Consider the following 16,915-nt stretch of genomic DNA (forward strand, 5'->3'; position numbering starts at 1 on the left):
GAGCCTGATGCAGTGCTTGATCTCACAACACAGATCGTGACCTGAGTGGAAATCAAGAGTCAGAGCTTAACTGACTGAGCCACCCAGATGCCCCTGTTTCTTGAATTCCTGTCTGTATAATTTAGAACACTTAAGTAGTTATTTTGGAGTGTAATGCACCTCCTCATGGGTCACACACTGTACTGACACTTAAGTCTATTTGTAGATCTAGAAGCAAAGAAGGATGGGGGTTTGGGTTCTGAGGGGACTCAGCACCATGTTGAATGGCAATTGCCCCAGGGAAGATTATTATAGTTTTCTCAGGCAGTATAATAGGATTGAGAAGCCACTCTTATAGGATTAAGTGACTTCCACTGGGTGTGGAGAGGCCTCTTCCAACAGCAAAGACTCATCAGAATGTAGGGGTTTTCAATGTCTCTAACTTCACCAGAGTCTTCCCACAAGTCCCAATTACAGCTTTCAGGATCTTCTTTCTTCCCAATCAATGTCCTCACATTGACAATAAACATCCTACAAGGTTCAATTTGTATTGAAATTCATCCAGTAGGAAGATTATATTCTGGGTTTGATTTTCAGCAACATGTTTTTCCTTGCAGCTACAGGAGATAAGAATCCCCTTCAGGGTACACATAGAAGTTTTCAGGTCATTTATGCAGTGATTGGGCTGGTAATATGAATCCCTGAGTTTATCTTTTTCCTTTCTTTCCCTACTTTTCCAGCAACATTAAGAACAACTAGGCAATTTTATTCTATTAGTTTGCCAAAAATGATCCAAAGTATCATATACACAGTCACTCAAATCCCTACTTCTTTTAAGGGGCTGATTAGAAGTATCTAATGGTAATATTTTGTATATCTATATTGTCAGATCATGCCATGAACTATCAGTGCTCTCTTTACTACTAGAAAAAGAGTCATTAGCACCTTTAAATCTAATCAGATTAGAGAGCCAATTCCAGAAACCCCAGAACTAAAAAACAAAAACAAACAAATAAACAAAAAAACTCATCCTTAAAATTCCATTCTTCTAAAACTATTCTGGATACCAAAATCTGTACTAGGGTTTTATAGGGAAACAACTAATATGATACATATATATCTGTATCTATCTATAGTTATATCTATATGTGTATATATATAGATAGATATAAATAATATAGATATAGATGTAAATATACATATAGGTATAGATGAAGAGAGATAGATTTATTGTAAGGAATTGGCTCATGTGATTATAGAGTTTGACAAGTCCCAACATCCGTAGTCAGCAATCTAGGGTCCCAGGAGAGTTGAAGATACAGTTTCAGTTTGAGTAGGAAGGCCTAAAAACCAGGAAAGCTGGTTGTGTATTTTCAGTCTGAACGCCAGCAGGCTCAAGAACCAGGAAGAGTCAATGTTTTAGTTTGAGTCCAAAAGCAGGAAAGAAACCAGCGTCCCAATTCAAAGGCAAATAAGCAGGAATTGTTCCCCCCTACTCACAAGAGGATCAGCTTTTTTGTTCTATTCAGGCTTTCAACTGATTAGATAAGGCCCACATATATTAGGGAGAGAAGTTTGCTTTATTCAGTCCCCCCATTCAAATGTTAATTTCATCCAGAAACACTCTAACAGACACATCCGGAGTTAATATTTGTCAAAATGTCTGGGAACTTCATACCCCAGTCATGTTGACATGTAATTTAACCACATATAGAGATAGAGATAGAGATGATAGAGATCGAGATATATGTTGGTTAATTCAATTTAGATTAAAAAATATGAGAAATATAAAAAAATTAAAATGGTTAAGATGGTAAAAAGAAGAGATAGATAAATAGAGATATATCATATTTTTTTTTCTCTGAAGAACCCTGACTGATACAGCATTTGGTACTATAACAATTACCTACAATTGTGTAAGTAGCTTTGGAATTGAGTAATGAGTAGAGGCTAGAAGAATTTTAAGGTATATAGCATAAAAAGTCTAGATTATATTGAAGAGACCACTGGTAGAAATAAGCTTGTTAAAGGCAATTCTGGTGAGAGCTCAGAAGGAAATGAAGGGTATGTAAAGAAAGCTTCTATAGGGGCGCCTGGGTGGCGCAGTCGTTAAGCGTCTGCCTTCGGCTCAGGGCATGATCCCAGCATTCTGGGATTGAGCCCCACGTCAGGCTCCTCTGCTAGGAGCCTGCTTCTTCCTCTCCCACTCCCCCTGCTTGTGTTCCCTCTCTCCCTGGCTGTCTCTCTCTGTCAAATTAATAAATAAAATCTTTAAAAAAAGAAAGCTTCTATAATCTTAGAGAATACATATAACACTGTGAACAGAATATTGGTTGACATAAGATGTTAAAAGAGTTTCTGGTGAGGTTTCAGAAGGAAATGAGGAGCCTGTTACTGGACAGTGGAGGAAAGATAATCCTTGTTGTAAAGTGGCAAAAAACAAAAACAAAAACAAAAAAACTTGGCTTAGTTGATGATAGAGATGATAGAGATCTGCTCTGCTGTGGGGTGGAAGGTAGAACCTGTAAATGACAAACTTGGGGATTTAGCTGAGATTTCCAGACAAAGTGTGAAATGTGCAGCCTGGTTTCTCCTAGTACTTAACAATAAAATGAGAGAATAATGAGATAAATTGAGGATGAAACAGTTAAGCAAATAAGAATCAGAACTTGATGATTTGGAAAATTCTTAGCATGTCCAGATAGCATGCTCTGGGCCAAAAGTGTGGCTGCACAAACTTTTGCTGAAGAGCTTAGGCCTGTGACTCATGGATACAATCAACTATCTTAGTGGAAGCCAGGAAGAGCAGTGGAGTAGGAAGGATCTGTGCAGAATTCTATTGTATAATGGCATAGATCCCATTGACATACATGAGAGGCTGACATGGTTTTTGATAATGTTATACCAAGAGAAACACTATAAGCTCAGACTAAAGTGAACAGAGAGAGGATTAAATGTTGAAAAGCTCTCAGACTTCAGGAATTCTACAGGCAGGAAATATACTCATAGAACAACTCCAATAGAAACATGAGCTGTCCTTCAAGGAAAAAAAAATGACTACAAGGGCAAATCCATGAATGCATAGGCAGGGAAGCTGGAGAAATGGGAACAGAGGCAGGGGCTGACAGAGCCTCCTTGGGCCCAAGGGGATTATTTTCAGGACATGAAAGCTAACAGACTTTTCCCTTTTTGGTTTCAAATTTGCTTGACATCAGTGACCCTTTTACTTCTAATTTCTCCCTTCCATAATGGGAATGTCTATTCCATGCCTGTCTTCTCATTGCATTATGAAAACTATTTTTTTTCTGTTTCACAGGTCCACAGATGATGAGGAATTTTGTCTCAGGGTGAATCATACCCAGAGTCTCACCCATATCTGATGTAAAGTAAATAATGAGATATGAAACTTTTTGAGTTGATGATATTTATTTTTTTATTTCAAGTTTTTATTTAAATTCAAGTTAGTTAACATATATGGTAAAATTGGTTTCAGGTGTAGAATTTAATGATTCATCACTTTTATATAATACCCAGTGATCATCACAACAAGTGCCCTCCTGAACACCCACCACCCATTTGGACCATCCCCTGTTCACCTCCCTCCAACAACCCTATAGTTTGAGTCTCTGTAGTTGAGAGTCTCTTATGGTTTACTTCCCTCTCTTTTTTTGAGTTGTTGACATTTAGATGAAATTTTGGATTTAGAGTTAATGCCAGAATGGATTAAGACAGTCAGGATGAAGTGAATGTATTTTGCACATGGGACAGATGTAAAGTTGGGGAGGCAGAGGGCAGATTGTACAAGGATGAACAGTATCCTTCCAAAATTCATATGTACCTGGAACCTCAGAATGTGACCTTGCTTGGAAATAGTTTCATAGATGTAATCAAGTTAAGATGAGATCATACCGGATTTGGGTGGGCACTGAATCCAAAGCCTAGCATCCTAATAAGAAGACAAACACAGAAAAACACATAGGGAATAAATCCATGTGAAGACTGAGTCAGAAATTTGAGTAATGTTGCCACAAACCAAGGGACCACAAAGATTATTGGGAAGCACCAATGCTTGGAGGAGGCAAAGATGGAGCCTAGAGCCTTGAGGAGAAAAAGGGATCATGCTGACACCTTGACTTCAGACTTCTTGCTTCCAGAACTGTGAGAAAATAAAGTCCTATTGTTTTAAGCCACTCAGTTTGGTGAAATTTGTTATAGCAGCTATAAAAAAGAACTTAAAAAACAAGGTGTAAGTCTGTAAAGTACTTCACATTAACAATTTTACTCAAATAGCATTTTTTTTCAGTGGCGAGCACACACACACATATGTAATTGATTCTGATTTCAGATTAATATGTATACACATATAGATGATAAAGATATAGATGGTTATGTAGATATAGATTATGGTAGATGTAGCTATAGATGATGGTACAGATACAGATGATTATATAGGTATTTTTTATTCAAGTATAATTAACATACAGTGTCGTGCTAGTTTCAGGTGTACAATATAATTCAACAAATCTATATATTACTCCATGATCATCACAATAAATGTACTCGTGATCCCCTTTTATCTACTTCTCTCTTCCATCTACCTCCCCTCTGGCAAACATCATTTTGTTCTCTATATTTAAGAGTTTGTGGTTTTTTCTCTTACACTGTTGGTGGGAATGCAAGCTGGTACATATGGTTTCACTCATGTGGAATAAAAGAAATAGTGCCGAGGATCATACAGGAAGGGAGGGAAAACTGAATGGGAAGAAATCAGAGAAGGAGAAAAACCATGAGAGACTCTTAACTATAAAAAACAAACTGAGGGTTGCTGGAGGGGTGGTGGGCGGGGAGATGAGGTAACTGGGTGTAATGCTTCAAGGAGGGCATATGATGTGACGAGCACTGAGTGTTATATGCAACTGACGAATTATTGAACTCTGCATCTGAAACTAATAATGTACTATATGTTGGCTAACTGAATTTAAGTTAAAAAAAGAAAGATACTACCAATGGAAAAAAAAGGGTTTTGTTTTGTCTTGTTTTGCTTGTCTTTTTTCTTCTTTGTTTGTTTTGTTTCTTAAATTCCACATATGAGTGAAACCATATGGTCCTTGTCTTTCTCTGGCTGACTTACTCCACTTAGCATTAAGTTATAGATATATCTTAATCTGAAATCAGAATCACTTAATCCATAAAACATGACCTTCCATTTCTCACTTAGTTTCTCGGAAATGTAATGATTGCCACAAAAAAAATTATTGGCTTCTCACCTTTTCAGAGAGGATAAGAGAATACAAACTTTCTGTGAGCGAAATAAGTTTATTTTACAAAGAGCAATAGAGAAAATGTCCTAGGATATCATGAAGTATTTGTAATTTTACTACCTGCATTCCAAATACAAATCTGAACAGTCTTTCTTTTCCCTTTTTCCTCTACCCTCTTCCCATATTGTCTGGGTTTATTACTGAAGTATAAGTTTTTAAGACTGTGAAGTGTGAATTGTGAGTGGGAGTAGGGAGGACCAGGTGTTCTACACTCTTCAAATGTATCAGTGTCCTAAAAGACACAGAAAGTGTATACCAATGTTCCAGACTCAAGGAGACTAAATGTACACCATAACTAAAAGCAATATACACCTGCTTATAGATTGGATCCTGTACTAGATGGTTTTAAAAATGAGTTTTAAGGAAACTATTTGTCAATTAACAAAACTGAAATACAGATATTAAAATATGGTATTAATGTTAAATTTAATGCCTATATATACTAGACATATTCCTGGTTTCTTTCCTTCTGTTCTCCTTCCTTTCCTGACAGTTGTTAAAAAATTAAAGTGGTTTTAGCTCCAAATTGAATTCTTGAAGTCTTCAATTCTTCACAAAAATAAATTAACCAAAATGTTATGAAAAGTTACTTTAAAAATTTATAAAATCTCTAAAAAATTTATACAAGTATTTCTTAACTTTTTATATAAAATTATTTCCAGCAGTGCCAGTACCAGTGACTGAGGGCCTTGAATACAGACCTCCTCAAGGGGCCATGGACCAAAGAGGAGGACCAAAAGTTCATCAAACTGGTTAAGAAGTATGGTACCAAGCAGTGGACACTGATTTCCAAGTACCTGAAGCTGTCTGGGGAAGCAGGACTGTGAGCACTGGCATAACTACCTCAACCCCGAGGTGAAGAAGTCCTGCTGGACTGAGGAGGAGGACTGAATCATCTTTAAGCCCACAAGATGCTGAGCAACTGCTGGGATGAGATCACCAAGATGATGCCAGGAAGGACAGACAATGCTGTGAAGAATCACTGGAACTCCACCATCAAAAGAAAGGTGGACATGGGTGGCTTCCTGAGTAACAACCCCATGGAAAGCCAGGAAAGTTGGCCCCCATCACTTCCTGCCATAAAAGAAGAGGAAAGCATTGAGGAGGAGGCCACAGCAGCCACCACTTTGAACAGCAGGGAGCTGTCCCATGGACCTGGATGGACACAACACCAGAGCCCTTGGATGACTTCCCCAAGTGTGAAGACCAGGAAAGCTCCTCACTGGAAACCAGCCTGCCCTGTAAGTGAGTGGTGGAGACTGAAAACCTCCTCATCCCTACCATAGAAAGCCCTAGACTTGATGGAGTCAGACCCTGATGCTTGGTGCAACATGAGTAAATTTGACCTTCTCAAGGAGATGTCCACAGAGGGTAGTATCAGCAACAGCCCAGTACAGCCACAACCAACACAGTAGCAGCAGGAACTACCACCCTGCTAGCCTGTTGCCCCAGTGCCCAGTGTGACAGAGTACTGCCTGGATGACCACACCATCTCAGACCTGAGCTAGAGCAGTTGGCTGATCCCCATTTCCCTGAGCACTGAAATGAGGGGAAGGGCTTGGGCATCAGTGCCTCGCCTTCAGCATTGAAGTGGTGAAAGAAGAGGCATGTCACCCTGTCCCCTGTCACGGAGAACAGAGCCAGTTGCTCTTCCTGGACTTCTGTGATAGCCTCACCCTCAAGAACACATACATTAAGATCCTGCCTTTCTCACCCTTCCAGTTTCTGAACTTCTGAAACAAACAAGACACCCTGGAGCTAGAGAGCCCCTCACTGACATCCACCCCAGTGTACAGCCAGAAGGTGGTGGTCACCACTCCCCTGCATTAAGATAAGATGCCCCCGTACCCAAAACACACTGTGTTTGTAACCCCAGATCAGAAGTACTCCATGGACAACACTTCACACATGCCAACCCCATTCAAGAATGCCCTGGAGACCACTAAAGTCCCTGCTCCAGGCTCCAAACCTGGAGAAGGACTTGAAAGAGGACTCTGAGGCCAGCACTGTGCTCATCATTGAGGACAAAGTGAGGCCTGAGAAGCAGAGGAGGATGGCTGGGCTGCAGTGGAGCCCCATCAAGAAGGTCTGCAAGTCCCTGGCTCTTGAAAAAGTGGATGAGGATATGATGGTGATGTCCATGCTGCCCAAGCCAACAAATGTGCTGTCAATCTCCTCCTGTCTCACCATGCCAGGCATCAAAGAGGACAACAGCCTACTCAGCAAGGGCTTCCTGCAGGCCAAGCCTAAGAAGCTGGTGGCAGCTCAGAATCCCTGAAGCCACATTCAACTCCTGCTCCTATGACCAGCACCTGGAAGATGACAGTCTTCTGGGGGGACAAGGGACCTGCTTGTCATGAAAGAGAAAGCCCAGCAGCACCTGGGCCACTTGAAGTCCAGCAACATGTCCCAGACCTTCATCTTGTCCTAGGAGTTTGGTGGTCACAAGCTCATTCTTATGTTTTCAGGGGTCTGGGGCACCAAGGTTGGCTGTGAGTTTGAGAATCACACTCCGATGACCACCTGCAGGGAGCCTTCTGCCACCAGCCCCTCCCCAGACTGCTCAGGTAGAGGCAGAGCAGGGCCACCCACTGTCCTACCCCTGAGTCCAGCTGCGGCTCCTGGCAGTTTCTGGTGCTAACAGAGCAAAGTCCCACATCTGGACCTGCCTGGACTTCTCCCAGTGCCACAGGGGGTCCTATTAGCTTCTTCCAAGCCCTGGTCAGGCCTGGCTTCATCTCAGACCCCTGCTTAGGACAGGAGTTGTGGCCAGCATGCTCCTTCTCTCAACCTGTTAGTACATTTTCTTGAAAGAATAAAATTGCCTTTCTCCTTGAAAAAAATTATAGAGGCATTGTATCAGTGTTAAATTTATTAGAGTTAATGATATAAGAAAATGTCTTTCTTAGGAAATTGACACAGAATTATCTGGGAGTAACGGGCTGTGGTGTATGTAGCTTACTCTTAAGTGTATATATAATGAGAGAGAGGAATCAGTATAAACCTAATGAAGTAAAATGTTAAGGGAAGATGAATCTGGATGAGGGAGGGGTGGAACTGAATTTATTGAACTGTTCTTATTTATTTGGGTAACTGTTGGCAGTGGGTGGTGCTTATGACCCTACTTCCTTGCCCAGACCCTGAGACCTGGGTGAAGTTGACAGTCCCTTCCCCCCCCCCAGCCCCACTCCCTCTCCCCTCCTCCAAACCTTTTACTCCTTCCACCTGCTTCACCCCCTTAACCTCCTTTGCCCTCTCACCCCTCTATCATAAAACCCCCACCCTTAGACCCCTTGGGAAAGCACCTTGGTGACTGTAACACATCATCACTGTGGCCCCTGAACCTCACAGAGTGCAAACTTGCCTGTCACTGGGATCCCCAATGTGGGTGGCAGAGGAGAATGGCCAAGTCAGGTGGCCTCAGGTGGGACTGGTGGTGTCTCAGGGCCGAGGACCCAATGTCTCAGGGTGGCAAGGCCTCCAGGTGGCATAGTTTCCAGCTCTAGATAACAGGGAGGTGGCAGCAGTGGTATAAGCCATGGGTGTCCAGTTCTGACCAAGTGCCTGACTCACCCCTTCTTTAGTCCCCCTCTCTGCCAACATCTCCCTCTCCTGACACCCCCTTCTACACTGTAGCTGTCCTTCAGTCCACTCATCTGTCAGTGTGGTCAGTCTTCATTCCTTCTACCTGTCATCAGGCCCTGCATTTGGATTGGCCATGTGTTGCAGATGATGGCCCTAAAATGCATCCAGTAGGAGCTCCTCAACCTGTCCTTCTACCCCTTCTTCCAGTACTCAGCAGAGCCTGTGGGAGACAGTATGTTCCACTGGCAGGCAAACATAATGTGACCCAATGACAGCCCCTACCAGGGAGGGGTCTATTTCCTAATGATCCAATTTCAATCTGATTACCCCTTCAAACAACAAAGCCCTTATTCACCACCCGGATTTACCATCTGAACATTAACAGAAACAGAAGGATCTTTCTGGACATTCTTAGATCCAAGCAATTTTCAGCACTGACCATTCCAAAGTGTTGTTATCCATTTGTTCCATATTGTGTAACCCCAACCCCAATGGTACTTTGATTCCTGAAAGTATGAAGAATTACACAAAGGATAGGTGGAAATTTGACAGAATAGCCCAAATATAGACTCAGAAATACAGTCATGGAATCTTTAAATAAATGAAAATCCCATCAGAGGCAGACAAATACCATATGATTTCACTCCTATGTGGAATTAAAGAAACAAAACAAATGAACAAAGGAAAAATAAAAAGAGAGAGAGACGCACCAAATAAACAGACTCTTAACTATAGAGAACACACAGATGGTTATCAGAGGGGAAGGCGGAAGAGGGGATGGGTGAAATATATGATGAGGATTAAGAGAACACTTATCTTGGGGCGCCTGGGTAGCACAGTCATTAAGCGTCTGCCTTCGGCTCAGGGCGTGATCGTGGCGTTCCAGAATCGAGTCCCACATCGGGCTCCTCCGCTGGGAGCCTGCTTCTTCCTTTTCCACTCCCTTGCTGTGTTCCCTCTCTTGCTGGCTGTCTCTCTGTAACATAAATAATAAATTTTAAAAAATCTTAAAAAAAAAAGAGAACACTTATCTTGATGAGTACTGAGTAACATGTGAAACTGTCGAATCACCGTATTATACACCTGAAACTAATATAACACTGTATTTTAACAACACTGGAAATATTATTTTTTAAATAATTAAGAAGAAAAAAGAAAAGAAAAAAAGACATAGCTGGTTTTATGCAAGTCAATTTTTTTCATGATAATTTTAGTAGAATTAAAAAAAAAACTCAGTGGGGGTGCCTGGGTAATGCAGTCAGTTGAGCAGTCGACTTTGGTTTCAGCTCAGGTCATGATCTCAGGGCTGTGAGATCACACCTCATGTCAGGCTCTGCTCTCAGCATGAGTCTGCTTAAGACCCTCTCCCTCTCTCTCTACTCCGCCCCCCATCTCTCTCTCAAATAAACCAAATCTTTTTTTAAAAATAAAAAATAGAGGGGCACCTGGGTGGTTCAGTCGGTTAAGCATCTGCCTTCAGCTCAGGTCATGACCCCAGGAGGCTGGAATCAGTCTTGAGTCAGGCTCCCTGCTCAGCGGAGAGTCTGCTTCTCTTTCTCCTTTTGCTGCTCCCCCTGCTTGTGCTAGCTCTCTCTCTCTCTCTCTCTGTCAAATAAATAAATAAAATCTTAAAAAAATAAAATAAAAATAGAGAAGGGGCAAGATGGCAGAGGAGTAGGGGACCCCATTTAAACTGGTCCCCTGAATTTAGCTGGATATATATCAAACCATTTTGAACCCCCATGAAATCAGCCTGAGATGGAAGAATGTATATCTGGATCTCTACAAGCAGAAAGGCACAGCTTTTTGCAAGGCAGGTAGGGCAGAGTCATGAATCTGCAGGGAGCTGTTGGAAGATTAACAGAAGAGGGAGGGAGCTGCCATAAACTGGCGTTTTGAAAGTGATATAATACCAGAGCGCAAAATCGGGAGTCTTTGGAAATCTGCTCTTGTGAGAGACATTCCTCTCTGAAAGGGGCTCTGGAAATGAAAAGGCAGAATTCTAGGTAGGTCACTGTGGTCTCAAGATACAGGGGACCACAGAGCAAAAGGAGATTCCTGAAATGGTGGAGGGCCTGAGTGTTGGAGCCAGGAAGCAGGTCTTGGTCAGCGAAAGCAGGAGGGAACTCACAACTAGGATCACCAGAAACGTTGAACCAAGCAGGACAATAGCCACTCTTTCCTTAGGCATCTTGAAAAAATCTGAAAACAGGGACCACGAAAGGGTAAAAGCTCACAAAGCAGTAGTGGCTGGGAAGGGGCTTTAGGGTGGAACCGGACCAGATTCCGCAGCCACCGGGAAGTTTGCAAACCCACAGCCACAGGGGATTTTAAAAGCACAAAAGGCAGAAACAATCCCCGGCCCCTGAAAACACTTAGGAGAGTAGCTGTAGGCATGCACCACAGGAAGCTGCAGTTTTCATCCGCAAAAGCAGAAGTGGAGACTTTCAGTCCTGCAGAGTGTATTAAAGAGGGCAAACTGCAAATTTTTTGCTCTGGACCAGAGGTTTGGCTATGGCCAGTTTTAGCTCTGACCCCCTAAAGAGGTGCTCAAATGCCTGAAACAACAAAAGCGAAACAGAGGTGTGGTTTCCACTAAGCCCATCCCCCTGCACCTCTGGAGGCTGTGGTATTCAGCAGCGCAAGCAAGAGTGGAGACTTTCTGTCCTTCAGAGTTTATTAAAGAGGGCAAACTGCAAACTTTCTACTCTGGGCCAGAACTTTGGCTGCGGACATTTTTGCTCTGATCCCCTGAAGAGGCTTGGAAAGGCCCCACAGTGAAAAGCAACCCAGAAGATCGGTTTCCACTGAGCCCATCCCCCAGACAGGGGGTGGGACAATTCCCCACAGGCAGGATTACCTGAGAAACAGAGCGGCAGACCCCTCCCCCAGAAGACTGGAAGAACAGGTGGATGACAATTCTCTGGATCCTATAAGACTGTAAAATCCAAACACAAGGGGAAAATTGTATATTGAGCCAGGTGTGGCCTCACAACTTGTTTACTTTTCATATATAATTTTCCTTTCCTTTTGTTTGTTTGTTTCTTTTTTTAAAATTCACTCATGTCATTATCCCCTGCCATAGTTTTCCTTATACCTTCTCCTCATTTCAGCTAGATATCTATTATACCAACTCATTTTTGCATAGGCGCTTTTTAACTTGTATTTTTACACACTTGTATTTTTTAGTTATATGTTTTATTTAAGGCCATTTTTCACTCTACTCAGTTTTACCTTTATATATATATATATAAGTTTTACTTCCCTAGTGATTTTGGGATGTAGTGTCCTCTAACACACAGACCAAAATACACCCAGGAACAACTGAAACTCCCTCTTTTGTCCACACTGAGAGATAATAGCCCCCCTTATCATCCCCCCCTTTCCCTTTATTTTTTTCCCTTTTTTCCCAACTTTTTAAATTTTATTCTTGTGTTTCATATTGGCTTTCTTTGTTCAGTGGTGACATCTGACCATCCCAAATTCTGCTAGGGTGCATCTGGCTTGAGTCGAGCTTAGTATTTTGGACTTTGTCCATTTGTTCAACCATGTATTGACAGAATGCATATGAAGAGGAACTCCCAATGAAGAAAAGCACCAGAGACAATGTCCTCTGCCAAAGAACTAATGGATATGGATATAAACAAGATTTTAGAGACACACTTCAGGATAGCAATCATGAAGTCAACAGCTAGGCTGGAAAAAAGCCTTAGTGATAATATAGAATCTCTAAGGGCAAAAATGAAATCTAATCAGGCCGAACTTAAAAATGCTATGAATGAAATTCAGTCTAAACTGGATACTCTAATAGCCAGGGTAAATGAGGGAGAAGAATGGATTAGTGACCTAGAAGATAAGCTAATAGAAAGGAAGGAAAATGAAGAGGAAAGGGATAAACAGCTAGTGGCACATGATATTAGAATTAGAGAGATCAACAATGCCATGAAATGCTTCAATGTCAGAATTATTGGGATCCCCAAAGGTGTGGAGAGAGGGAGGATTAGAAGGTATATTTAAGGAAATCATAGCTGAGAACTTCCCTACCCTAGAAAAGGAAACAAGCATTCAAGTCCAAGAAGCAGAGAGGTCCCCTCCCCAAATCAATAAAACTAGAGCAACACCCCAACATGTAATAGTGAACCTCGCAAATCTTAGAGCCAAGGAAGCTTTCCTTAGAGCAGATAAGAGGAAGAGATCTCTTATGTACAGGGGGAGGAGCATCAGAATAACATCATATCTGTCCACAGAGACCTTGCAAGCCAGAAAGGGCTGGCAGGACATATTCAGGGTACTAAATGAAAAGAACATGCAGCCAAGAATATTTTACCCAGCAAGACTGTCATTCAGAATGGAAAGAGAGATTAAGTGCTTTCAAGACAGGCAGAAACTGAAAGAATATGTGATAATCAAGCCATCCCTACAAGAAATACTAAAGGGGATTCTGTAAATGAAGACAAACCCCAAGAGTCACATAGACCAGAAAGAAACAGAAAACCTACAGAAACAGGGATGCTACAGGCAATACAATGTAAATTTGTATCTTTCAATCATTACTTTCAGCATGAGTGGGCTGAATGCTCCTGTTAAGAGACACAGGGTATCAGATTGGACTAAAAAGCAGTATCGATCCATATGCTGTCTACAACAGACTCATTTTGAACCTAAAGACACATCCAGACTAAAAGTGAGAGGATGGAAAACAATTTACTATGCCAATGAACCTGAAAAGAAAGCTGGGATAGCAATTCTCATATCAGACAAATTAGATTTTAAAGCAAAGACTATAGTAAGAGATATAGAGGGACACTGTATCATACTTAAAGGGTTCATTCAACCAGAAGAGCTAACAACTGTAAATATCTAAGCCCCCAGCACGGAAGCAGCCAATTATATACACCAATTAATAAACAAAATAAAGAAACATATAGATAGTAATACATTAATAATAGGAAACCTTAACACTCCACTCACAGCAATGGACAGATCATCTAAGCAGAAGAGCAACAATGAAACAAGAGTTTTGAATGACCCATTGGACCAGATGGACTTCATAGATATATACAGAACATTCCACCCAAAAGACAGAATATGCATTCTTCTTGAGTGCACATGGAACATTCTCCAGACTAGACCACATACTGGGTCACAAATCAGGTTTCAACTGATATCAAAAGATGGAGATTATACCCTGCATATTTTCAGACCACAATTATGTGAAACAGGAACACAACCACAAGAAATTTGGAAGGAACTCAAACACGTGGAATTTATTACTTTTTTAATGTTTTTTTATTATATTATGTTAGTCACCATACAGTACATCCCTGGTTTCTGATGTAAAGTTCGATGATTCATTAGTTGCATATAACACCCAGTGCACCATGCAATACGTGCCATCCTTAATACCCATCACCAGCCTATCCCATTCCCCCACCCCCTCCCCTCTGAAGTCCTCAGTTTCTTTCTCAGAGTCCATAGTCTCTCATGCTTCATTCTCTCTTCTGATTACCCCCCTTTCTTTATCCCTTTCTTCTCCTACCGATCTTCCTACTTCTTATGTTCCATAAATGAGTGAAACCATATGATAATTGTCTTTCTCTGCTTGACTTATTTCACTTAGCACTATCTCCTCCAGTGCCGTCCATGTTGCAGCAAATGTTGAGAAATCGTTCTTTTTGATAGCTGAGTAATATTTCATTGTATATATGGACAACATCTTCTTAATCCAGTCATCTGTTGAAGGGCATCTCGGTTCCTTCCACACTTTGGCTATTGTGGACAATGCTGCTATGAACATTGGGGTGCATATGGCCCTTCACTTCACTACGTCTGTATCTTTGGAGTAAATACCCAGTAGTGCAATGTCTGGGTCATAGGGTAGCTCAATTTTTAACTTTTTAAGGGACCTCCACACGGTTTTCCAGAGTGGCTGTACCAACTTGCATTCCCACCAACAATGTAGGAGGGATCCCTTTTCTCCACATCCCCTCCAGCAATTGTTGTTTCTTGCCTTGTCCATTTTTGCCATTCTAACTGGCGTAAGGTGGTATCTCAGTGTGGTTTTGATTTGAATTTCCTTGATGGCTAATGATTTTGAACATTTTTTCATGTGTCTGTTAGCCATTTGTATGTCTTCATTGGAAAAGTGTCTGTTCATATCTTCTGCCCATTTTTTGATTTATTTGTTTCTCGTGTATTGAGTTTGAGAAGTTCTTTGTAGATCTTGGATACCAGTCCTTTATCTGTAGTGTCATTAGCAAATATATTCTCCCATTCCATGGGCTGCCCCTTAGTTTTTTTGACTATTTCCTTGGCTGTGCAGAAGCTTCAAACACGTGGAATTTAAAGAGTATCTTGCTAAAGAATGATTGGATCAACCAGGAAATTAAAGAAGAACTTAAACAGTTCATGGAAACTAATGAGAATGAAAACACAGCAATCCAAAACCTGTGGGATACTGCAAAGGCAGTCCTAAGGGGGAAATACATAGCCATCCAAGACTCTCTCAAAAAATCAGAAAATTCCCAAATGCACAAGCTTACCTTACACCTAAAGGACCTGGAGAAAGAACAGCAAATAAAACCTAAACCAAGTAGGAAAAGAGAAATAATAAAGATTAGGGCAGAGATCAGTGAAACAGAAACCAGAAAGACAGCAGAACAGATTGACGAAACTAGAAGTTGGTTCTTTGAATGAAGTAGTAAGATCGAAAAATGGTGGGCCAGACTTTTTCAAAAGAAAAGGGAGAGGACTCAAATTAGTAAAACCATGAATGAAAGGGGAGAGATTATGGCTAACACCAAGGAAATAGAAACAATTATTAGAAATTATTATCAGCAACTATATGCCAACAAATTAAGCAATCTAGAAGAAATGGATGCATTCCTGGAAACTTATAAACTACCAAAACTGAAACAGGAAGAAATAGAGAATCTGAACAGAACAATAACCAGAAAGGAAATTGAAGCAGTAATCAAAAACCTCCGAAAACACAAGAGCCCAGGGCCAGATGGCTTCCCAAGAGAATTCTACCAAATATTTAAGGAAGAAATAATACCTATTCTACTGAAGCTATTTCAAAAAATACAAACAGAAGGAAAACTTCCAAACTCATTCTATGAGGCCAGCATTACCCTGATCCCAAAACCAGACAAAGACCCCAAGAAAAAAGAGAATTACAGACCGATATCCCTGATGAACATGGATGCCAACGTTCTCAACAAGATTCTAGACAATAGGCTCCAACAGTACATAAAAAGGATTATTCACCACGACCAGGTGGGATTTATTCCTGGGATGCAAGGGCGGTTCAACATTCACAAATCAGTCAACATGATAGAGCACATCAATAAAAGAAAAGACAAGAACCATATGATCCTCTCAATTGATGCAGAGAAAGCATTTGACAAAATACAGCTTCCTTGCCTGGTTAAAACTTTTCAAAGTACAGGGATAGAGGGATCATACCTCAGTATCATAAGAGCCATCTATTAAAAGCCCACAGTGAATATCCTTCTCAATGGGGGAAAACTGAGAGCTTTTCCCTTAAAGTCAGGAACACGACAAGGATGCCAACTTTCACCATTATTGTTCAACATAGTACTAGAAATCCTAGCCTCAGCAATCAGACAATAGAAAGAAATAAAAAGTATTCAAATTGGCAAAGAAGAAGTCAAACTCTCTCTCTTTGCAGACGACATGATACTTTATGTGGAAAACACAAAAAAACTCCACCCCCAAGTATTTAGAACCCATACAACAATTCAGCAACGTGACAGGATACAAAATCAATGCACAGAAATCAGTGGCATTTCTATACACTAACAACGTAACTGAAGAAAGAGAAATTAAGGAATCAATTCCATTTACAACAACTCCAAAAACCATGAGATACCTAGGAATAAACCTAACAGAAAGGTAAAAGATCTATACTCTGGAAACTATGGAATATTTGTGAAAGAAATTGAGGAAGACACAAGAAGATGGAATAACATTCCATGCTCATGGATTGGAAGAATAAACATTGTCTT

The 16,915-nt window shown here is 41.0% G+C and overlaps 2 pseudogenes; both read left to right on the plus strand.

Moving 5' to 3' along the window:
- Nucleotides 1–580: 580 nt before the first annotated feature.
- Nucleotides 581–7,731, plus strand: LOC123797298 (myb-related protein B pseudogene; annotated as a pseudogene).
- A 1,301-nt stretch (nt 7,732–9,032) lies between these two features.
- On the plus strand, nt 9,033–9,486 carry LOC123797299 (ubiquitin-conjugating enzyme E2 D2 pseudogene; annotated as a pseudogene).
- Nucleotides 9,487–16,915: the final 7,429 nt, after the last annotated feature.

This window comes from Ursus americanus, chromosome X (assembly GCF_024610735.1).
Source record: "Ursus americanus isolate L20-20 chromosome X, mUrsAme1.1.p, whole genome shotgun sequence".
In the NCBI taxonomy this organism is placed as follows: Eukaryota; Metazoa; Chordata; class Mammalia; order Carnivora; family Ursidae; genus Ursus; species Ursus americanus.